This window comes from Lutra lutra, chromosome 1 (assembly GCF_902655055.1).
Source record: "Lutra lutra chromosome 1, mLutLut1.2, whole genome shotgun sequence".
In the NCBI taxonomy this organism is placed as follows: domain Eukaryota; kingdom Metazoa; phylum Chordata; class Mammalia; order Carnivora; family Mustelidae; genus Lutra; species Lutra lutra.
Genome location: NC_062278.1, coordinates 122,477,740 through 122,502,293, shown reverse-complemented (window position 1 = coordinate 122,502,293; position 24,554 = coordinate 122,477,740). Strand labels below are relative to the sequence as shown.

General features: G+C 37.8%; 1 protein-coding gene across 1 annotated transcript in view; it reads right to left on the bottom strand.

Moving 5' to 3' along the window:
* Positions 1 to 24,554, bottom strand: part of HACD2 (3-hydroxyacyl-CoA dehydratase 2) — a 121,973-nt gene that overhangs the window by 89,585 nt on the left and 7,834 nt on the right. The gene's annotated exons all lie outside the window — the stretch shown is intronic.

Genomic DNA, 24,554 nt, shown 5'->3' with positions numbered 1-24,554 from the left:
TTTTCCTTTTTAAAAATTTTTTTCTTCTGAACTTCTTTTTACTCTCTTTCTTCCCCCCACGATTTGGGATCTCTTCCAATTGGTTAAAGCACATTTTCCTGAGGTCTTTGCCACCCTTTTAATATTTTATGCTCTCCTTCATATACTCTTATCTGGATAAAATGACAAGGAGGAAAAACTCACCACAAAAAAAAAAAGAACAAGAGGCAATACTGAAGTATAGGGACCTAATCAATATGGACATTGGTAATAAGTCAGATCTAGAGTTCAGAATGATGATTCTCAAAGTGCTAGCTGGGCTCGAAAAAGGCACAGAAGATATTAGAGAAACCCTGTCTGGAGAAATATAAGCCCTTTCTGGAAAAATAAAAGAACTAAAATCTAACCAAGTTAAAATAAAAACATCTATTAATGAGGTGCAATAAAAAATGGAGGCCCTTACTGCTAGGATAAATGAGGCAGAAGAGAGAATTAGTATTATAGAAGACCAAATGACAGAGAATAAAGAAGCTGAGCAAAAGAGAGACAAACAACTACTGGACCACTAGGGGAGAATTTGAGATAAGTGATACCATAAGATGAAACAACATTAGAATAACTGGGATTCCAGAAAAAGAAGAAAGAGAGAGGGGAGCAGAAGGTATATTGGAGAAAATTACTGTAGAGAATTTCCCTAATACAGCACAGGGAACAAGCATCAAAATCCAGGAGGCGAAGAGAACACCCCTCCAAATCAATAAAAATAGGTCCGCACCCCATCATCTAATAGTAAAATTTACAAGTCTTAGTGACAAAGAGAAAATCCTGAAAGCAGCCCGGGACAAGAAGTCTGTAACATACAACAGTAAAAATATTAGACTGGCAACAGACTTATCCACAGAGACCTGTCAGGCCAGAAAGGACTGGCATGATATATTCAGAGAACTAAATGAGAAAAAAATGCAGCGAAGAATACTATACCCAACTTGGCTATCATTGAAAATAGAAGGAGAGATAAAAAGCTTCCAGGACAAACAAAAACTAAAAGAATTTGTAAACACCAAACCAGCTCTACAGGAAATATTGAAAGGGGTCCTCTAAGCAAAGAGAGAGCCTAAAAGAAGTAGATCAGAAAGGAAAAGAGACAATATATAGTATAGTCACCTTACAGGCAATACAATGGCACTAAATTCATATCTCTCAATAGTTACCCTGAAAGTAAATGGGCTAAATGCCCCAATCAAAAGACACAAGGTAAAAGAATGGTTAAAAAAGATAAGACCCATCAATATGCTGTCTATAAGAAACTCATTTTACACCCAGAGACACCTCCAGATTTAAAGTGAGGGGGTGGAAAACAATTTACCATGCTAATGGACATCAAAAGACAGCTGGGGTGGCAATCCTTATATCAGATCAATTAGATTTTAAGCCAAAGACTATAATAAGAGATGAGGAAGGACACTATATCATACTCAAAGGGTCTGTCCAACAAGAAGATCTAACAATTTTAAATATCTATGCCCCTAAGGTGGGAGCAGCCAACTATGTAAACCAATTAATAACAAAATCAAAGAAACACATCGACAATAACATAATAATAGTACGGGACTATAACACTCCCCTCATTGAAATGGACAGGTCATCCAAGGAAAAGATCAACAAAGAAATAAAGGCCTTAAATGACACACTGGACCAGATGGACATCACAGATATATTCAGAACATTCCATCCCAAAGCAACAGAATACACATTCTTCTCTAGTGCACATGGAACATTCTTCAGAATAGATCACATCCTGGGTTATAAATTAGGTCTCACCTGGTATCAAAAGATTGGGATCATTCCCGGGATATTTTCAGACCACAACGCTCTGAAGCTAAAACTCAATCACAAGTGGAAATTTGGAAAGAACCCAAATACATGGAGGCTAAACAGCATCCTTCTAAAGAATGAATGGGTCAACCAGGAAATTAAGGAAGAATTGAAAAAAATTCATGGAAACAAATGATAATGAAAACACAACGGTTCAAAATCTGTGGGACACAGCAAAGGCAGTCCTGAGAGGAAAATTTATAGCGGTACAAGCCCTTCTCAAGAAACAAGAAAGGTCTCAAATACACAACCTAACCCTACACCTAAAGGAGCTGGAGAAAGAACAACAAAGAAAGCCTAGCAGGAGAAGAGAAATAATAAAGATCAGAGCAGAAATCAATGAAATAAAAACCAAAAAACCAATGGAACAAATCAACGAAACTAGGAGCTGGTTCTTTGAAAGAATTAATAAATTGATAAACCCCTGGCCAGACTTATCAAAAAGAAAAGAGAACGGACCCAAATAAATAAAATCATGAATGAAAGAGGAGATAGCACAATCAACACCAAAGAAATACAAACAATTATAAGAACATATTATGAGCAACTATACGCCAGCAAATTTGACAATCTGGAGGAAATGGATACATTCCTAGAGACATATAAACTACCACAACTGAACCAGGAAGAAATAGAAAACCTGAACAGACCCAAAACCAGTAAGAAGATTGAAACAGTCCTCAAAAATCTCCAAACAAACAAAAGCCCTGGGCCAGACGGCTTCCCAGGGGAATTCTACCAAACATTTAAAGAAGAATTAATTCCTATTCTCCTGAATCTGTTCCAAAAAACAGAAATGGAAGGAAAACTCATTTTATGAGGCCAGCATTAACTTGATCCCAAAACCAGACAAAGATCCCATCAAAAAAGGGAATTACAGACTAATATCCTTGATGAACACAAATGTGAAAATTCTCACCAAAATACTAGACAATAGGATCCAACAGTATATTAAAAGGATTATTCACCACAACCAAGTGGGATTTATTCCAGGGCTGCAAGGTTGGTTCAACATCTGCAAATAAATCAATGTGATATAATACATTAATAAAAGAAAGGACAAGAACCATATGATACTCTCAATAGATGCTGAAAAAGCATTTGACAAAGTACAGCATCCTTTCTTGATCAAAACTCTTCAAAGTGTAGAGATAGAGGGTACATACCTCAATATCATCAAAGCCATCTATGAAAAACCCAAGGTGAATATCATTCTCAATGGAGAAAAGCAGAGCTTTTCTGCTAAGGTCAGAAACACAGCAGGGATGTCCACTATCACTAGTACTATTCAACACAGAACTAGAAGTCTTAGCCTCAGCAATCAGACAACAAAAAGAAATTAAAGGCATCCAAATTGGCAAAGAAGAAGTCAAACTATCACTCTTTGCAGATGATATGATACTACATGTGGAAAACCCAAAAGACTCCACTCCAAATCTGCTAGAACTTGTACAGGAATTCAGTAAGTGTCAGGATATAAAATCAATACACAGAAATCAGTTGCATTTCTTTAAACCAACAGTACAGAAGAAAGAGAAATTAAGGAATCAATCCCATTTACAAGTGCACTCAAAACCATAAGATACCTAGAAATAAACCTAACCAAAGAGGCAAAGAATCTATACTCAGAAAACTATACTCATGAAAGAAATTGAAGAAGACATAAAGAAATGGAAAAAAATGTTCCATGCTCATGGATTGGAAGAACAAATATTGTGAAAATGTCTATGCTATCTAAAGCAATCTTCACATTTAATGCAATCCCTATCAATTTTTTTCAAAGAAATCAACAAATAATCCTAAAATTTATATGGAACCAGAAAGGACCTCGAATAGCCAGAGGAATGTTGAAAAAGAAAGCCAACGTTGGTGGCATCACAATTCCAGAATTCAAGCTCTATTACAAAGCTGTCATCATCAAGACAGTATGGTACTGGCACAAAAGCAGACATAGAGATCAATGGAGCAGAATAGAGAGCCCAGAAATAGACCCTCAACTCTATGGTCAACTAATCTTCGACAAAGCAGGAAAGAACGTCCAGTGGAATAAAGACAGTCTCTTCAACAAATGGTGTTGGGAAAATTGGACAGCCACATGCAGAAAAATGAAATTGGATCATTTCCTTACACAACACATGAAAATAGACTCAAAATCGATGAAGGACCTCAATGTGAAAAAGGAATACATCAAAATCCTTGAGGAGAACTCAGGCAGCAACCTCTTTGACCTCAGCCGCAACAACTTCTCCCTAGGAATATCGCCAAAGACAAGGGAAGCAAGGGCAAAAATGAACTATTGGGACTTCATCAAGATCAAAAGCTTTTGCATGGCAAAGGAAACAGTTAACAAAACCAAAAGACAACTGACAGAATGGGAGAAGATATTTGCAAATGACATATCAGATAAAGGGCTAGTATCCAAAATCTATAAAGAACTTATCAAATTCAACACCCAAAGGACAAATAATCTAATCAAGAAATGGGCAGAGGACAGGAACTGAGTTTTCTGCAAAGAAGACATCCAGATGGCCAACAGACACATGAAAAAGTGCTCCATATCACTTGGCATCAGGGAAATACAAATCAAAGCCACAATGAGATACCACCTCACACCAATCAGAATGGCTAAAATTAACAAGTCAGGAAATGACAGATGCTGGTGAGGATGCGGAGAAAGGGCAACCCTCCTACACTGTTGGTGAGAATGCAAGCTGGTGCAGCCGCTCTGGAAAACAGCATGGACGTTCCTCAGAAAGTTGAAAATAGAGCTACCCTATGACCCAGCAATTGTACTACGGGATATTTACCCTAAAGATACAAATGTAGTGATCCGAAGGGGCACATGCACCCAAATGTTTATAGCAGCAATATCCACAATAGGCAACTATGGAAAGAACCTAGATGTCCATCAACAGATGAATGGATAAAGAAGATGTGGTGTATATATACAATGGAATACTATGCAGCCATCAAAAGAAATGAAATCTTGCCATTTGCGATGACGTGGATGGAACTAGAGGGCATTATGCTGGGCGAAATAAGTCAATCAGAGAAAGACAATTATCATATGATCTCCCTGATATGAGGAAACTGATAGGCAATGTGGGGGGTTTGGGAGGTAGGGAAGGAAAAAAATGAAACAAGATGGGATCGGGAGGGAGACAAACCATAAGAGACTCTTAATCTCACAAAACAAACTGAGGGTTGCCAGTGGGGAGGGGGTAGGGAGAGGGCGGTTGGGTTATGGACATTGGGGAAGGTATGTGCTATGGTGAGTTCTCTGAAGTGTGTAAACCTGGCGATTCACAGACCTGTACCCTTGGGGCTAATAATACATTATATGTTAATAAAAAAATAAAAAATTATATTAAAAAGATAAAATAAATTAACTCAGGGAGATGAAAAGTACAGCTTAGGGAATATAGTCAATAATATTGTAATAATGTTGTATGGTATAATCTATGACTAAGCAGGCAAGATACACTGGGAAAAGTCTCTTCAAAAATGGTGCTGGGAGGGGCACCTGAGTGGCTCAGTCGTTATGCATCTGCCTTCGGCTCAGGTCATGATCTCAGGGTCCTGGGATCGAGCCCCACATCGGGCTCCCTGCTCAGCGGGAAGACTGCTTCTCCCTCTGCCACTCCCCTTGCCTGTATTCCCTCTCTTGCTGTCTCTCTCTGTATAAAATCTTTAAAAAAGTGGTGCTGGGGAAAGCAGACAGCTACATACAAACAATGAAACCAGACCACTTTCTTATACCATATACAAAAATAAACTCAAAATGGGTTAAAGACCTAAATGTGAAACCTGAAGCCATAAAACTAGAAGAAAACACAGGCAGTAATCTCTTTGGTGTCTGTGGTAGAAACATTTTTCTAGATGTGTCTTTTTTGGCAAGGGAAACAAAAGCAAAATTAAAACTATTGGGAATACACCAAAATAAAAAACTTTCGTCCAGCAAAGGAAACCACCAATAAAAAAAAAAAGACAACTCACTCAATAGGAGAAAATATGTGCAAATGATGTATCCAATAAGGTTATATATATAAGATTAATAGCCAAAATATATAAAGACCTTATATATCTTAACACCAAAAAACCAAAAATCCAATTAAAATATGGGTAGAGGACAGGAGAACACATTTTTCCAGAGAAGACATACAGATGGCCAACAGACACATAAAAAGATGTCCAACATCACTAAGTATCAGGGATATGCAAATGAAGACCTACGAGATACCACCTCACACCTGTTAGAATGACTACAATCAAAAAGACAAAAAATAACAAGTGTTGCCAAGGATGTTGAGAAAAAAGAACCCTCTTATACTGTTGGTGGGAATGCAAGCTGATGCAGCCACTGTGGAACATAGTATGGAGGTTCCTCAAAAAGTTAAAAACAGAACCAGCATAGGATCCACTAATTCCCCTGCTGGGTATTTACCCAAAGAATAAACACTAACTGGAGAACATATATACACCCACTGTGTTTACTGCAGCACTATTTACAATAGCCAAGATATGGAAGCATCCTAAATGTCCACTGATTAATGGATACAGAAGCTATGTTATATATACACAGTAGAATATTACCCAGCCACAAAAAAGAATGAAATCTTGCCATTTCCAACAACACTGATGGATCCAGAGTATTATGCCAAGCAAAGAAAGTCAGTCAGAAAAGACAAATACCATGACTTTACTCATATGTGGAATTTAAGAAACAAAATAAAGAAAAAAAAGACAAAAACAAAAAAACAAACTCTTAACTATACAGAACAAACTGGTGGCTGCCAGAGGGGAGGGGATGGAGGGATGGGTATAACAGGTGAAGGGGATTAAGAGTACAATTATGAGCACTGACTGTAATGAATAGAATTATTGAAACATTATATTGTGCACCTAAAATTAACATAATACTGTACATTATTAATACTTGAAAAAGCTACTTCACACATTTATCTTATTATTTTTTTTAAAGATTTTATTTATTTGACAGAAATCACAAGTAGGCAGAGGCAGGCAGAGAGAGAGGAGGAAGCAGGGTCCCTGCCGAGCAGAGAGCCTGATGAGGGGCTTGATCCCAGGACCCTGAGATCATGACCTGACTCAAAGGCAGAGACTTTAACCCACTGAGCCACTCAGGTGCCCCTACTTCACACATTTAAAGAACGAAAGAAAGAAATGAAGCCCAAAGGCATCTTCGTAGTTAGCCAAAAAAAAAAAAAAAAAAAAAGTTGCATGGTGACAGATGGTAACCAGACTCATTGAGGTGAGCACTGCATTAATACAGAGAATTGTTGAGTAACTGTGTTATTTACCTGAAATTAATATAACCCTGTATATCAACTATATTTCAATAGTAAAAATTACAAGAAAAAAGGTGATGTAATTGATGAATGTTATGAAGCTGTGGAAGTTTGGGACACAAAGGAATCAAGGTCAAGAAGAATAGCAAAGGGGCTCCAGCAGTTATTTAAGTGTGGTGTGACAACGGCCTGCACAGTATATGAACTAAGAACACAGGAAAGAAAGAGTGCAGCTGAGAATCACTCAGATAAAGAATTGGTGGGGCTTGGTAATGGGAGTAGACAGTAGAACAGGGAAAAAACTCCCCAAACTCCAATCTGAATCAGGTAATCACAATGCATTGGTTCCTGGACAACTTAATCTCAAGGGCTAAGAAAATATCCACAATTTTAAAAGGGGAGGGAGTTGACATAGTTGTTTATTTTGTCAAGTGCCCATTTTTAACTAAATACCAAATACTATCACAATCATTTTTTTAAAAGATTTATTTATTTATTTGAGAGAGAAGAGAGAGGGTGAGGGAGGGAGAAGCAGACAGAAAGGGAAAGAGAGAATCCCAAACAGATGCTCTGCTAAGCATGGAACCCAACAGGGGACTCGATCCCATGATCCTGAGATCACGACCTGAGCCAAAATCAAGAGTCAGATGCTTAACCAACCGAACCACCCAGGCACCCCCACTTCACTTTTTTTTTTAGATTTTTATTTTTTTATTTTTTTTTTATTTATTTGACAGAGAGATCACAAGCAGGCAGAGAGGCAGGCAGAGAGAGAGGAGGAAGCAGGCTCCCTGCTGAGCAGAGAGCCCCATGTGGGGCTCGATCCCAGGACTCTGAGATCATGACCTGAGCCGAAGGCAGCGGCTTAACCCACTGAGCCACCCAGGCGCCCCCCCCACTTCACTTTTTTAAGGAACACAAGCTTAGGAAAGATATAACCTGAAAACAAACAGTCTTTTGGGAAAAAAAAAAAAGAAGAAGATAAAAAATTAATTAGGATTCTAATTTTAGAAACAGTTCTGAAAATGTTCAAGAAAAAAAAAAACAAAACCGGCAGATGTGTCTCTATGTTCCAACACTTTATCTGGCTACTTCCAAAATATCTTGTAATAATTAACACTTTTCCCAGTTCACACAGTACCTTTACAAATGTAGTTTTTAAAAAAAGGAAAAAATTAAGAGAAGTGAAGATACCTTAACAGACCCTTAAGACTACATCAAATGGGATAACATTCATATTGTAGGGCTCTCAAAAGGAGGAGAGAGAGAGAAAGGGCAAGAAAAATTATTTGAAGAAGTAATGGCTGAAACTTCCCTAATCTGGGGAAGGAATTAAAATCCAAGTCCTGGAAGCCCAGAGTTTCAAATAAGATGAGCCCAAAGAGATCCACACCATGATACATTATAATTAAAATTCTAAGAGTTAAGGATTAAGAGAGAATCCTAAAAGCAAAAAGAGAAAAACAACTTGTTATGCTCAAGGGAAACTCTAGAAGGCTATATAAGCAGATTTTTCAGTAGCAACCTTACATGCCAGAAGACAGTGGCATGACATATACAAAGTGCTGAAAGGAAAAAAATTCCAACCCCAATTCCCTGCCCAGCAAAGTTATCATTCAGAACTTAAGGAGAGATTAAGAGCTTTCCCTGTAAGCAAGAGCTAAAGGAATTCACCACCACTAAACCAGCCCTACAATAAATGTTAAAGGGAATTCTTTAAGCTAAGTAGTAAGAAAACATAGGAAAGTAAAAATCTCATTGGAAAAGGTAACTATATAATAAAGGTAGTGACCAGTCACTTATAAAGCAAGCATGAAGGTTAAAAGATAAAAGTAGTAAACTTAACTGAAATTACAATAATTAGTTAAGGGAAGCATAAAATAAAAAGATATAAAAAAGAATCATCAAAAATAAAAAATGTGGGGGGTAGGAGTAAAAAGGCAAAGCTGTGACTTCTGTTTAACATTAAGTTGCTATCAAGTTAAAACACTGCTATTTGCATAAATGTTTTTTGTGAACCTAACAGTAACCACAAGGAAAAAAACTTACAGTAAACACACAAAATAAAATGAGAAAGGAATTAAACATAACACTAAAGAAAACAAGCAAACTGCTAGGGAAAAGAAAAAGAAAGGAGCAGAGAGGAACTACAAAAACAGCCAGAAAACAATTAACACAATGACAATAAGTATACACCTATTAAAAATTATTTTAAATGTAAATGAACTAAATTCACCAATCAAAAGAGAGTGGCTGAATGGATAAAAAAAATTAGACCAATCCATATGCTGCCTACAAAACTCAGAAGTAAAAACACACATAGAGGGAAAGGGAAGGGTTAGAAAGATAATCTATACAAATGGAAATGAAAAGAAAGCTGGAGAAACTATACTACTATCCGATAAAATAGACTTTAAAACAAAGATAAGAGGGGCATGTGTGTGGCTCAGTTGGTTAAGTGTCTGACTCTTGATCTCAGTTCAGGTCTTCACCTCAGCGTCAATTCAAGCCCTATGTTGGGCTCCACAGTAGGCTTATGGCCTATTTAAAAATAAATAAATAAATAAGTAAAACAAAGACGGGCATTATATAATGATTTAGGGGTCAACCCAGCAAGAAGATACTACATTTATAAATATATATGCCCCCAACACAGGAGCACCAAAATATATAAAGCAATTATTAACAGACCTAAAGGGAGAAATTGAAAGCAATACGATAATAGTAGGAGACTTTAATACCTTACTATCACCAACAGATAGATGATCCAGACAGAAAAAATCAATAAGGAAACACTGGTCTTAAATGACACATTAGACCTGATGGAGTTAATAGATATTTATAGAATATTCCACCCAAAAGTAGCAGAATACACATTCTTATCAATTGCACATGGAACATTCTTCAGGACAGATCACACATTGGGCCATAAAACAATCTCAATAAATTAAAAATGAGTGAACTCATATTAAGCATCTTTTCTGACCGCAATGGTACGAAACTAGAAATTAAGTACAAGAAAAAAACAGGAAAACCCACAAAAACATGGAGATTAAACAGCATGCTACTGAGCAATCAATGGTTCATTGAAGAAACCAAAGGAGAGATTAAAAAAAAAAATCTAGAGACAAACGGACACAAAAATCAGACATACCAAAATCTATGGAATGCAGCAAATGAGGTTCTGAGAGGGAAGCTCATAGCAATACACGCCTACCTCAAGAAACAAACAAAATTCTCAAAAAAACAATCTAACTTTGCACCTAAAAGAACTAGAAAAAGAACAAAAAAAAAAGAGCCCAAATTAGTAGAAGGAAGAAAATAATAGAGATCAGAGTAGAAATAAATGAAATCGAGATTAGAAAAAAAGATTTATTCAATTGAGAGAGAAAGTGGGGAGAGGGGCAGAGGGACAAGCAGACTCTCCACTGAGCAGGGAGCCTGATGGGAGGAGGCTTGATCTCATGACCTGAGCCAAAGTCAGACACTTAACCTACTGAGACACCCACGCATCCCTGAAATAGAGATTTAAAGCATGATAAAAAAGATCAATGAAAGTAAGAGCTGGTTCTCTGAAAACAGAAATTCAACAAACCCTTCACTAAACCAGCCAAGTAAAACAGAAGAGAGGATTCAAAGACGTAATATCAGAAATGAAAGAGAAATTACACCTGATACCACAGAAATAAAAGGATCATAAGAGACTACTATGAACAAGTACATGCCAACAAGCATAACAACCTAGAAGAAATGAATAAATTCCTCGAAACATATAATCTTCTAAGAATGAATCATGAAAAACTGAAAATGTGAATAGATTGATTAACTAGTAAGGACACGGAAACAGTAATCAAAAGCCTCCCAACAAACAAAAGTCCAGGACCAGATGGCTTCACTGGCAAATTCTACCAAACATTTGAAGATTTAATACCTATCCTTTTCAAACTCTTCAAAGGAAAGCTTCCAAGGGTTTTATAAGGCCAGCATCATCTATACCAAACTAGACAAGGACACCATAAAAAAAGAAATTATAGGCTAATATCCTCGATAAACATAGATGTAAAATCCTCAAGTTTAGCAAACTAAATTCAACAATACATTAAAAGGATCATATACCACAATCCAGTGGGATTTATTTCAGGGATGCAAGGATGGTTCTGCAAATTGATGTGATATACTACATCAATAGAATGAAAGATAAAAATCATATGATCATCTCAATAGATGCAGAAGAAGCATTCAACAAAATTTGACATCCAGGGACGCCTGGGTGGCTCAGTCGGTTAAGCCGCTGCCTTCAGTTTCAGGTCATGATCCCAGGGTCCTGGGATCGTGTCCCGCATCGAGCTCCTTGTTCAGCGGGGAGCCTGCTTCTCTCTCTGCCTCTGCCTGCCGCTCTGCCTTCTTGTGCTGTCTCTCTGACAAATAAATAATAAAATCTTAAAAAAAAAATTCAACATCCATTTATGATAAAAACTCTCAACAAAGTAGGTATAAGAGGGAACATACCTCAGCATAATAAAGGCCCTAAATGACAATTCCATAGCTAACATTATACTCAGCAGTGAAAAGCATTCAGGAAAAACACAAGAACACTCACCACACTTGCCACTTTTATTCAACATAGTATTGAAAATCCTAGCCATAACAACTAGGCAAGAGAAAGAAACGAAAGGCCTCCAAATTGGTAAGGAAGAAATAAAACTGTTACTACTTGCAGATGATATGATACTATATATAGAAAATCCTAAAGATTCCACCAAAAAAACTGTTAGAACTAATAAATAAATGGATTCAGTGAAGTTGCAGGATACAAAATCCATATAGAGAAATCTGTGGTGTTCTATACACCAATGATAAAACATCAGAAAGAGAAATTAAGAAAATAATCTCACTTATAAATGCATTGAAAAGAATACCAAAGAATAACTTAACCAAGAAGGTGAAGGACTTGTGCACTGAAAACTATAAGACATTCATGAAAGAAATGTAAAAAGACACAAATAGTGAAAAGATATTCTGTGGTCATAATTTAGAAAAATTAATACTGTTAAAAAGTCCATATTACCTAAAGCAATCTACAAATTCAATGTAATAGCTATCAAAAGTCTAGTGGCATACTTCATAGACCTAGAACAAGTAACTTTAAAATATGTATGAAACAACAAAAGATCTCCAACAGCCAAAGCAATTCTGAGAAAGAACAGAGTTGGAGGTATCACACTGCTTGATTTCAAACTATACTACAAAGCTATGTAATCAAAATAGTATGGTATTGGTAAAAAAAAACAAAACAAAAAAATAGATACATAGATCAATGGAACAAAATTGAGAGCCTAGATATAAACCCATACTTATATAAACAATTAATCTATGATAAAGGAGCCAGGAACATAATATAGATAAAACAAAGATGCTTCAACAAATGGTGTTGGATAGCCACATGCAAAAGAACAAAACCATATACAAAAATTAACTCAAAATGGATTAAAAACTTGAGTGTAACCTGAAACATAAAATTACCAGAAGAAAGAGGCAGTAAGGTCCTGACATCAATCTTAGCAACATCTTTATGGAGCTGACTTCAAAGGCAAGGGGAAAAAAGCAAAAATGAGCAGATGGGACTACATCAAACTAAAAAACTTCTGTACAGCAAAGGAAACCACCACCAATATAAAGGCAACCTACCAAATGGGAGAAGACATTTGCAAACTATACATATGGTAAGGAGTAAAGACTTAATATCCAAAACATATAAAGAACTTCTACAATTCAGCAACAAAAAACCAAACAGCCCTATTAAAAAATGGGAAGAGGATCTGAACAGACACTTCCTCAAAGAAGACCTACAGATGGCCAAGAAGCACATCACTAATCATCAGGGAAATATAAATCAAAACCACAATGAGGTATCACTTAATGTTAGAATGGCTGTTATTAAAAAAGACAAGAAATAACAAGTGTTGGCAAGGATGTGGAGAAAAGGGAACCCTAATACACCGCTGGTGACATTGTAAATTAGTGTAGCCACCATGGAAAACAGTATGGAGACTCCTCAAAAAATTAATAATAAATCTATCATTTGACCCAGCTATTCCACTTCATATTTATCTGAAGACTACAAAAATACTAATTTGAAAAGATATACCCCCATGTTCACTGTAGTATTATTTACAACAGCCAAGATATGGAAACAACCTAAGTGTCCATTAACAGCTGAATGGATAAAGAAGCTGTAGTATATTTATAAAATGGAATACTACTCAGCCATAAAAAAAAGAGTGAGATCTTGCCATCTGCTACAACACGGATGGACTGTGCGGACATTATGCTCAACAAAGTAAGTCATATGGATAAAGACAAATACCATATGATTTCACTCATATGTAGAATCTAAAAAACAGAACAAGTGAACAAAATGAAACAAAAGCAAATTCACAGAGAACAGACTAGCGGTTACCAAAGTGGAAGGGAGTTATGGGGTGGGTGAAGAGGGGACAATGGTATGGTGATAGTTGGGAACTAGACTTGTGGTGATCACTCTGTAGTGTATACAGATACTCAACTATAAAGCCACATATTTGAAACTTCTAGGATAATAAAAAAGTAATCTGAAGCCATCTACAATATTATTTAATGACCAAAGTTTTTCTGGATGACAAGTTATCAGCTATTGTAGTACATTTTAGAATTTACATTTCTGTATAAGTCATTCTGTTGTCTGGTCCTAATAACAACCCTGGCAAATAGGCAGGGCAGATATCTTTACTTACAGTTGAGAAAACCAAGGCTTAGAAAAGCTGCTTGAATTCCCTAAGGTAGTAAGTGATGTCCAGAATCAGGCTCTCTTTCTACTCTACAGATTTTTTTTTTTTTATCATTATCTCACTGTTCATTAGTTACAAGATATCTGCTGAAACTATCACTTGACAAGATTTGGCTCATCTAAAATATGCCTGATAAGACTATGTGCTCAAACATTATTAATTCTCTAAATTTTGGGGGAAGGGTGAGTGAAAGAGGCTTAGATTTAAAAAATAAAGCTTCACAGACTTGTTGATAACTGATAAGAAAAGAATTACTATACTGCAAATCTTACGTTTTTCAAAAGAAAATGTGGCTAAGAATCTCAACTGTGTATTACAAGATAATCTGGACCTCCTGCTGTAAAGTTGAGGAAAATAAAAATGTCTGTAGATTTAAACGAGGAACAAAAGACATGAATAAAGAGCATGCTGAGACAAGACAGATAATAGTACACAGAAAATGCATCCATGTATGTGGTAAGATGCCCACCCAGGAGGCTGATTAACAATAAGACATTACAGAAAAGGTGTAAGGTTGATCCTTACATAACAATGGTATGAACTGCATGGGTCCACTTACACTCAGATTTTTTTTCAATAGATACGTATTTCTTTTTTAAAAAAAATTTATTTATTTTAGAAAGAGAGCAATGGGGGTGGGGCACAGGAAAGGGAGAGAGGGTCTTAAGCAGACTCCTTGCTGAGCAAGGAGCCCAATATGGGGCTCAATCTCATGACCCCAGAGATCATAAACTGAGCTGAAACCAAGTGCTAGATGCTTAACCAACTGCACCAGGTAGGTGCCCCAAATATGTATTTCATATTGTGATTAACAAGTAAGACAGAGGTTGCCAAATGACTGGAAGGGAAAGAAAGGTGGGGGAAAGATGTGGAAAAGGCTGGGACAGGAACAAGGAACAAGCCTGTTCCTGGCATTCACCACACCACCCACCTCAGGGATGCTCAGTTCACTGAGGTCTTCAACTGAGAGGTGCAAAGGAACCGGCTCTGGGGAGGGATTCTTTACAAAGTGGCAGGGCCAGTCACTGGCCATTGTTGTTCAAGGACCACAGAATAACCTGCCCCCCCTGTAGTAAAAGTTCCAGAACTCTAGGGACAGGATAGCATCAAGCAGAAACCTAGCCTGTAGAGAGGAAAGCCGGGAGGGGTGCTGTCCGCAGTGCTGAAAATACTCTGAGGCTAGGAACCAACACTCAAGGGGCGGCCTCTCGAAGCTTGCTAGCATTTCCCACAAACAGAAACTGTAATAGAACCATGCAAAAGGGGTCAGGGGAAGCAAGTGACCTAGCAAGAAGGTTTAAAGTTGCTCTGCCTTCACCGGTTCTTTGACTTCCCCTAAACCGTGCCTGCAATGTGGTTTCCTACACTCCTGGGAAGAAGAGCACAGAGTAGGTGTCACTCCTGGAAACAGCTTTGCTAACTTTGGGTGAGGATGAGGTGATGTGTGGTGCCTCACTCTACTACTATACTGTACTGTACTATACAGTAACTGCATTTTTCTCTTCCTTATAATTTTCTTAATAAAATTTCCTTTTCTCTAGCTTTATTGTAAAAATGCAGCAAAGAATACATGTAACACACAAAATACGTGTTTATCAATTGTTCCTGTTATTGGTAAAGCTTCTGGTCAACAGTAGGCTATCAGGACTTTAAGTTTTTAGGGACTAAAAAGTTATACATGGATTTTTTACTGCATGGGAGGTTGGTACCCCAACCTCTGTGTTGTGTAAGGGTCAACTGTAAAAGAAACACAACTGTAAAAAGAAACACAAAAGCAATAATCAATACTGGACTTAAGAAAACTATACAAGGCCCTAAAGTGGAAGATCTAGAAAAAGAATATGTTCTTGATCCAAAACCACCACCATTAACTTTAGCACAGAAGCTGGGCCTCTTTGAACCTCCCCCACCGCTACTATCCTCAGATGAATGGGAAAAAGTGAAGCAAAGATCCATCCTGCATGGGGACTCCGCGCAGCAGTGCCCAGTATGCAAAGAAGAATTCGAACTTCGCCCCCTGGTGTGTAGCCTGAAGATCAGATAAGCAGGCTTGGGAACTAGACTGAGCTGGAGCCTAAGATCCCAGGTTTCATTTTTCTAGTTTCTTCGGCCTATGTGACCTCAAATACTTTTACGTTTACGGGTGTTTACGGGCTATCATTTTTTTCTTTTTATGACAGAATAACAGGGCTCTGTTCTAGTAGACCCAATCTCCCTCTTTTAATGGTATACCGTTTATAATGCCTCTTCTATCCTGAAATGAAATTCATATCTACCTACCCAAAAAGTTTTTAACAATACAATGTTCTGATACGTAAAGAAGAAATAGTAATTTATTTTTTTTAAATATGTATTTCACTATACAAATGTTTGGAGACATAATAGTCAGATATATGTGACAATTCATGAAAAATAAGTTTGGATTTAAAAATAAGAATATCAGAAAGCACTCTGAAGCAGTATAGGACAATGAAAGAGCAGAGGTGCAGACCAACACTAGAATGAAAAACAGTATTAAGATAGTAATGGACATAGGAAAGTAATCTTAACTGAACTCAGAATAATATGCCAAGGTAAATAACAGTCAAAGTAAAAAAAATAATAATAATAAGCAAGTTCAATATCATCATGAATGAGCCTGGTCTTACTTATTTCTAACCGTGGTGTCAAAATAATCCTTTATGCTATGTTCAGAACATAAGCAAGAAAAAGGGGGTATTTATTAGAATCATGAGATAGGGAAGGAAGAAAGTATCACAGAAAGCTCATCTGCCCATATCCTGTTGAATGGTGCAACAAGGAAGAGACAGAGTAGATAAAAACAAACCCATACTGCATGAGGCAATAAAGCAGTTGTGTAATAGACTGGTGACAGTTATTGGATAAAACGGAAGAGCTATGGTGATCCCCAAGAAGGCAGTAACAGGAAATATTATTCGGAGTTGTATTTTAAAAAATCCAAAAAGATCCCTATATTTCATGTACCTCCACTAACTTAATAATTGAAGTCTAAACAGCAATTTCAAATCATCTGTTACATAATTTCAGTCCGTTTCATCACATTGGCAGTAACAACACTATTGCACTGAAATTCCTTTCAGCTAAATATGCAAGTTGGAAATGCTGCAATTCTTACAGAGTATAATGTGCAGAGTGAACAAGTTACTCAATTATTTTGAGATGGTATCTGTATTTCACTTGGGTTCCCTCTTCATATCAACTGTGATTCTAAAGATGATTCCCCATGATTCCCGTCCCTTGGTTATCCAAACACTATTCTAGGTCCAGCAGTGTAGGGATGTTACAAAAGTAATTAAAGTCCCAAATCAACTGACTTTCAGGTATGGAGATCTTATGGGTAGATCTGATCCAACAAGGTGAGCCCTATAAAAGCAGAGCTAGTGGCAAAAGCAGGAAGTGACCTCCAGCTGACAACTAGCAAGGAAGTGGGACCTCCTACCTTCAAGTATAAGACCTGGATTCTGTCAACAGGCTAAATGAGTTTAGAAGCAAATTCTTCCCTAGAGCCCACAGGTAAGAGCCAGCTTGACTGACACATTAATTTCAGTCTTGTGAGGCCCTATGTGGATAACCGATATAAGCCCAGTTTCTGAATTCCACAGCCTTGGGTTAATAAATTAATGTTATTGGGGCACCTGGGTGGCTCAGTGGGTTAAGCCACTGCCTTCAGCTCAGGTCATGATCTCAGGATCCTGGGATCGAGCCCCATATCGGGCTCTCTGCTCAGCGGGGAGCCTGCATGCATCCCCCCCCTCTCTCTGCCTGCCTCTCTGCCTACTTGTGATCTCTCCCCCCCCCCCCCCCCCCCGCCGGTCAAATAAATAAATAAATAAATCTTTAAAAAAAATAAATTAATGTTATTTTAAAAACAAGCCAAGTTTGTGATTTATTTATTAGGCAGCAACAGAACACTAAAATAACAACTTCCTCTTAACTTAATAAGCTTTTGGCTTAATTTCTCATGAAGATATTTTAATATCAATATGTACTACAAAACTATCAATTTGTATTTATCGGGTGGTTAGCTTGCGGCGGGGGATATACAAAAGTCAGAGTAGATGCAGGACAAACTTTTACGGAGTTGGGAGTCTCACAGGTGCAGTGAGACATCTAGACACAGCAACTCTACTGTGGCAATAAAAGCACTCTCATAAAATGTTTAGCAAATCTCAAGAGGAAGGAATTGGAACCCAAGCAGCTCTGGAGACCTCAGCTGTAGCTCATGAATTTAATATGACTGGGCTACAGTGGGCCCCAATCTCTTTCAACCCAAAATTCCAAATTCTTGGGAGAAAAATATCTGATCAGTGCAGGATGGGTCCAGCCAGTTATGGCCTGAGAGGGAGTTAGGGAGTAGAAATGCCCTTGCTATCAGAAAAGACAAGTCTGGCCGTGAAACTGGGAGAACTTCCAGGGAGGACAAACTCTCCTGAACTGGGCAGCTCTAGACATGTCTACCACACTCATGTTATGGGAGGTCCAGAACTAACCTGAGTTATGTTTACCAGTATCTGGCTACTTTTGAAAATTCTCATACCATATGTATGTATGTATGGCTCCATTTTCTCTCAAAACATTGACTCTGCATTTTATTCTTTACACTTATGGGTTTTTTGCCCTCTGTAATGAATATACAGCACTCAAAATTAGAGAGAAACACCTTTCCCCGCTCTGCTGGCTTCCATGAAAAGAGTTTTCTCCCAAATAATTCTTTTTTCTGTTAATCACTTCATCCCAGGAAAGGATGAGTCATCTGAACAGTAAATTTGAGAAGAATAAATGGGGAGAGCTCAACTCAGCCCTACCCTGGGGTTTTCACAAAGAACTCCAAGCTCTCTATTTACTCCATGCCACCCTGGTCACTGCTGCCTAGGGCAGATGGGTGGTGATCTAATTCTGGAGTTCAGTTAGCAAACCCATTTAGTTTGCACACAAACACACAGCTTCCAGCTAGGCCTTTATCACTATACAGTTGATTTTTAGGACTCTGATACAATTCCTTTGAGTTATTTCTCAATGTTCAGACAAAAGCAAGAAAATGGGGATATTTATTGGACTCCCTCAAAGACTCCAGTCCAAACTCATTTTTAAAATCCTTTTACGTGGGCGCCTGGGTGGCTCAGTTGGTTGGGCAACTGCCTTCAGCTCAGGTCATGATCCCAGAGTCCCAGGATCAAGTCCCATATCAGACTCCCAGCTCAGTGAGGACTCTGCTTCTCCCTCTAACCCTCTCCACTCTCATGCGCACTCTCTCTCTCGCTTTCTCTCTCTCTCTCTCTGAAATAAATAAATAAATAAATAAATAAAATAAAATCTTTTAAAAAAAACCTTTTACATCCATTTTTAAAGGAGAAAATAGGTGAAATTCCCTTAATTACCATTATTTTCTCTTTTTCATTTAATTTTACCTTTCTTGCTATATTCAGCTCTGTAATTCATTAATTCATTACCTGCTTTATTTTCATAATCTGATAGTTAAATGCTGAACCCTTACTGAACTTAAAGTTGGGAAAAAACCAGGGGCACCTGGGTGGCTCAGTTGGTTGGGTGTCTCTTGATTTAGGCTCAGGTCAAAATCTTGGGATGGTGGGATCAAGGCCTGCATTGGCTTTGCTGAGCAGTCTGCTTGGGATTCTCTTTTCCTCTCCCTCTGCCCCTTACACAGCTTGCTCTCTAACTAAATAAAATCTTTAAACACACACACACACACACCTGGGAAAATCTTAAGGTAATCTAATCTGTGTATTCACTGCAGAGAGTTTACTAAGACCATTGGGCAAAACCAAGTCTCAGTACCCAGATTTCTTGTCTCCAGTGTTCTTTCACATATATTGTGACACTTAAGTACAATTCTAATTTTACTTCTGTAACATTTCTGCCAGCTTTTCTATGATAATCATTTACCCATCAACTAATTCCACCCGCGTGTTTGCCATGTTCCTCCTGCATGACAGATTGTGAACTCTGACAGTTTCTCTTTGGCTCCTGCTGATAGCAACTTTACCTTATGCTATAACTGGGCGGTCCTGCTTTTCTTGTATGCTTGGTCATGGCAGACTAGTTTGTGCTCCAGTAAACTTGTCTTTCATAGAAACAGGTTGCAGAATTTTGTTTTTTTTAAACTGTTAACCATCACTATAACTTTTTATTTTGGAAAAATTAATTATTTGGAGTCTATTTGTATAAACATTAGAAATGACGCATTTATGCTACACTCAGTCACCTTGTAGATTTACTGTTATTGCTCCTTTTTCTTCTTTTAACAGATGTAAAATCTTGTACTTTATTTTTGTATGTTTTTGTTTTGTGTGTAGTTCACTTTAAATCCCAAGGTAATCTATCTCAGCTGCCTATTTTTCTTCCTTTAAAAAAAAAATTTTAATCTTGTTTTTCTCATTTTTATTTCCTATCATGTATTACATATTATATTTATTATATCTTCTTTTTATTTCAAGATTCACAGAAGTGATATATAGACACTCACTAAATACAGAGAGTAAAGAGGAGAACTTCTCTTTTATTCTCCCCCAAATACCACACCCCTCCGTGGGGATAAGTACCAGTAGCAGTTTACTATATATCCTTCCATAACTCTTCCAGTATCTGCAACTTGCTTTTTTCCTAGGAATTTTTCCTAATCTAAAAACATCGACATATTTTAATAATTATTCTCATTATTTTCACCTTATGAACTATGAAATTAAACTCTGGATTGACAGAATTTACAGTGCCTTCCTTCGCTCACTCTCCTTCCCATTTCATTCTACTTGTGTAAGATCTGAATTATCTTATGAAATTCCAAATGGACACCCTGCAATCTATATCAGGCTCTCAAGCCATGCTGCCCAGTGCAGTGGCCACTACCCACATGTGCCTATTGAAATTTAAACTAAAAATAAATAAAACTTAGAACTCAGTTGCTTGGAGCATTTGGGTGGCTCAGTTGGTTAAGCATCTGACTCTCGATCTCACCCTAGGTCTTGATCTCAGGGTTGTGAGTTGAAGCTCCATGCTGGAGCCTACTTCAAACAAAACAAAAAAACAAAACAACTCAGTTTCTCAGTCCCACCAGCCCCATTTCAAGGACTCAACAGCCACTTGTGACTAGCAGCTCCTGTCTCAAACTGCACAGATGCAAAACGCTATCACTGCAGAATGTTCTACTGCACAATGCTCATCTAAATGCTTGGTTAATTTTGTTTATTTACCTAGGAGTTAAGTACCCTTTGATAAGGTTCTTTCAAGGTTTCATTACTTTTTGTAGGTATTTCAAAATGTCTCCATCTGTAGGAAATTGCAAGATTATCTAGGCACCTAACACTTTCTCCTAACTTCATGTGCATTTTTTTTATTCTTCAAAGTCTAAAGTCCTAGGCTGTCTATTACATTTTAAGATCTCTTTTCTGCCAGAAATTGCTTATCTTTGGGGTGCCTGGGTGGTTCAATGGGTTAAATCTCTGCCTTTGGCTCAGGTCATGATCTCAGGGTCCTGGGATCGAGCCTGCATCAGGCTCTCTGCTCAGTGGAGAGTCCACTTCCCTGCTCTCTACCTGCCTCTGCCTAAAGGAAAAAGAAAAGAAATTGCTTATCTTTGAGTTTAGAAATTTAACAAATAGGTGCCCAAGAAGTGAAAGGATTTCTTTTTCTTGAAAAACAGCTTCAGTGTGGAACTCCATATACTCTCAATAGCCATACTAAGTTGGTCCTTCAGTTCGGAAAAGTTTTCTAGAATTTTTTCTGATTGTTTATGAGTTATATGTTCTAACCTTTTCTATTGCTGGTACCCTTACTTTTTGACAAGCTGTACAGCCAAAATCCATTTTCTAGATATGTTAGTTCTATTACATTATTATTAGTCTGTAGAATTTCATTACTTTCCCATATATTCATTTTTCTGTTGTTCAGATAGTCAATCACACATTAGCTAATCCACCAACAGCATAGTATCTCTGAACCATTTGGCACTACATATTTTGTAATGTTCTTTTCTACATTTCAAATGGTGAACTCTGAACATTCCCAACAGCTGCTCTGTAATCTATTTAATCTTGGACTGTAACTGGGAATTTTTACCTTTTCTTTTTTTTTAGTATCACCTATTTATCTGCACTATATACCATCAATATTTTCATTTCATTAAAAAAAATTTCTGCCCACTCCTTTCTATAGCCATTAGCTGTCTTACCTGTTTGAATGCTGTCTCAATTTTCTTCTATTTGCTTAAGTTATCTAACAGTAAGGGCTGTGTAGGTGGGCTCCGTTTCCCTAGGCTCCCTCTTCCCTTCTAATGTTGTGACACTTATTAATTACACCAAGTTCTATTTTACCTCTGGTTTTCACACTGTTTCTGAAGGTGGCTTGTCTGAGGTTTGTTGTCCTTTCTGTTTGTGTTGGATATCCCCCCATGTTCTGCTACCTCTTCAAAAGCCTCTTTTAAAGGTCTGTTTTCTTAAAACAAGTCTTATAATAAAGTTAGTCTAAAATGTTCATATAGCTTGTGTTTCAAAATTTCCTTTTTAAGACTATTATTACTGGGAAGTTAGCATGTTTTCACAAGGAAGGAAAATATTACAGAAGGTAGTCATGTCCCCAGACAAGTACACAAAAGTAAACTTGACCAAGATGGGCCTGAAGCATGCTATTGTATTAATAATGAACTTAACCTCCCAGTATCTCTATACAAAAAAGTCATCTAGTTATTTGAGGTAAACAGAAAGAAAAACTGGCAGGGAGACAAGATGGGAGCCCCCTCCTTCTCTTTTTTTTTTTTTTTTAAAGATTTTATTTATTTATTTAACAAAGAGAGACACAGCGAGTGAGAGAGAACATAAGCAGGCGAGTGGGGGAGGGAGAAGCAGGCTTCCTGCTGAGCAGGGAGCCTGCCCGATATGGGGCTTGATCCCAGGACCCTGGGATCATAACCTGAGCTGAAGGCAGGTGCTTACTGACTGATCTTCCCAGGCGCCCCGGGAGCCCCCTCCTTCTTAAGGACACTGCAAGTTCTTAATATTTTGTTGTATTTTAGAGAAATACTCAGAATCAGCTTCCTGAATATGTCATTAAAGTGAAGAAAGTTGTGAGGTGAGGCAAAATGAGTCAGACCAGATTATAGTGACAGGGCTTGGAAAGTGGTAGTGGCGTAAGAAGATCGAATAAAAGCTGTCTACTCTCCCCGACTGCCTCTCTGGAACCAGTTCTGCCACTGCAGACCCAGTTTCCTAGACCAACTCTAGGAAAAGATTGCAAAAAAAGCCTGGGGTGTTTTCCCCCTTTCTTTTCATAGGTGAGGGGGTTCTAAACGATAGAAGGATCTGGAAGAGGATGGGAAGGAAAGAGAATCCCTGCGGTCCCATATGCATTCCCAGCTGGACATTGGTCAGTTACATGGTATATATAGTGATGTACATATGTTGAAGATGATCTGTATCGGTCTCAACAATTAATGTCTTTGCTGAGCAGTCCTTAAACCACTGAATCACACTGCCACTCACTGAGGCTTCTCTAATCATAAGTATTTAAAGTGTCTTTGCTATAATTACAGTTTTATGCTAACTAAATCCAGATTCTCTCAGAAATAATTTTCTTTTTCTTTGAAGATTTATTTATTTTAGAGAGACAGCAAGCGAGTGGGGGTTGGAGGAGAGGCAGAGGGAGAGGGAAGGAAAGAATCTCAAGTAGACTTCCCACTGAGCACAGAGTCTGACGTAGGGCTCAATCCCATGACCCTGAGATCATGATCTGAGCCAAGATCAAGAGTCGGACCTTCAACTGACTGAGCCACCCAGGTGCCCTCTCAGAAATAATTTTAAAATGTCATAATACATCATCAATCTACTAAATTTTAAACCTTTTTTCTTTTAAAGATTTTAATTATTTGTCAGAGACAGAGAGAGAGAATGAAAGAGAGAGCACATGCAGCGAGAGCAGCCAGCAGAGGGAAAAGCAGACTCCCCACCAAGCAAGAAGCCTGATGTGGAACTGGATCTCAGGGCCCTAGGATCACAACTGGAGCTGAAGGCAGACGCTTATCCGGCTGAGTCACTCAGGCATCCCTACTAAATTATAATCTTTAACTCAACTCTAACAAAGCTGGAAAGATAATTTTTCCTTACCAGTGAATATCACAGATTTTAAAAAATGAAGAAAACTTATCCACAGCTGGAGATGAATTTTTTAAAAACTGAGTTCTAGGAGCATCTGGGTGGTTCATTAGGTTAAGCGTCTGCCTTCAGCTCAGGTCATGGTCCCAGCATCCTAGGATTGAGCCCCACAGTCAGGCTCCCTGCTTAGCAGGAAGCCTGCTTCTCCCTCCCACTCCCCCTGCTTATGTTCCCTCTCTCGCTATCTCTCTTTCTATGTCAAATAAATAAATAAAATCTTAAAAAAAAAAAAAGAGTTGTAATTTAGATACCACTAAATTCACCCATTTTAAGTGTACAGTTCAGTGGTTTTTAGTATGTCTGCAAGGTTGTGCAATCATCACCACTAATTCCAGAATACTATCATCACCTTAAGAAGAAATCCTGTACCCATTAGCAGTCAC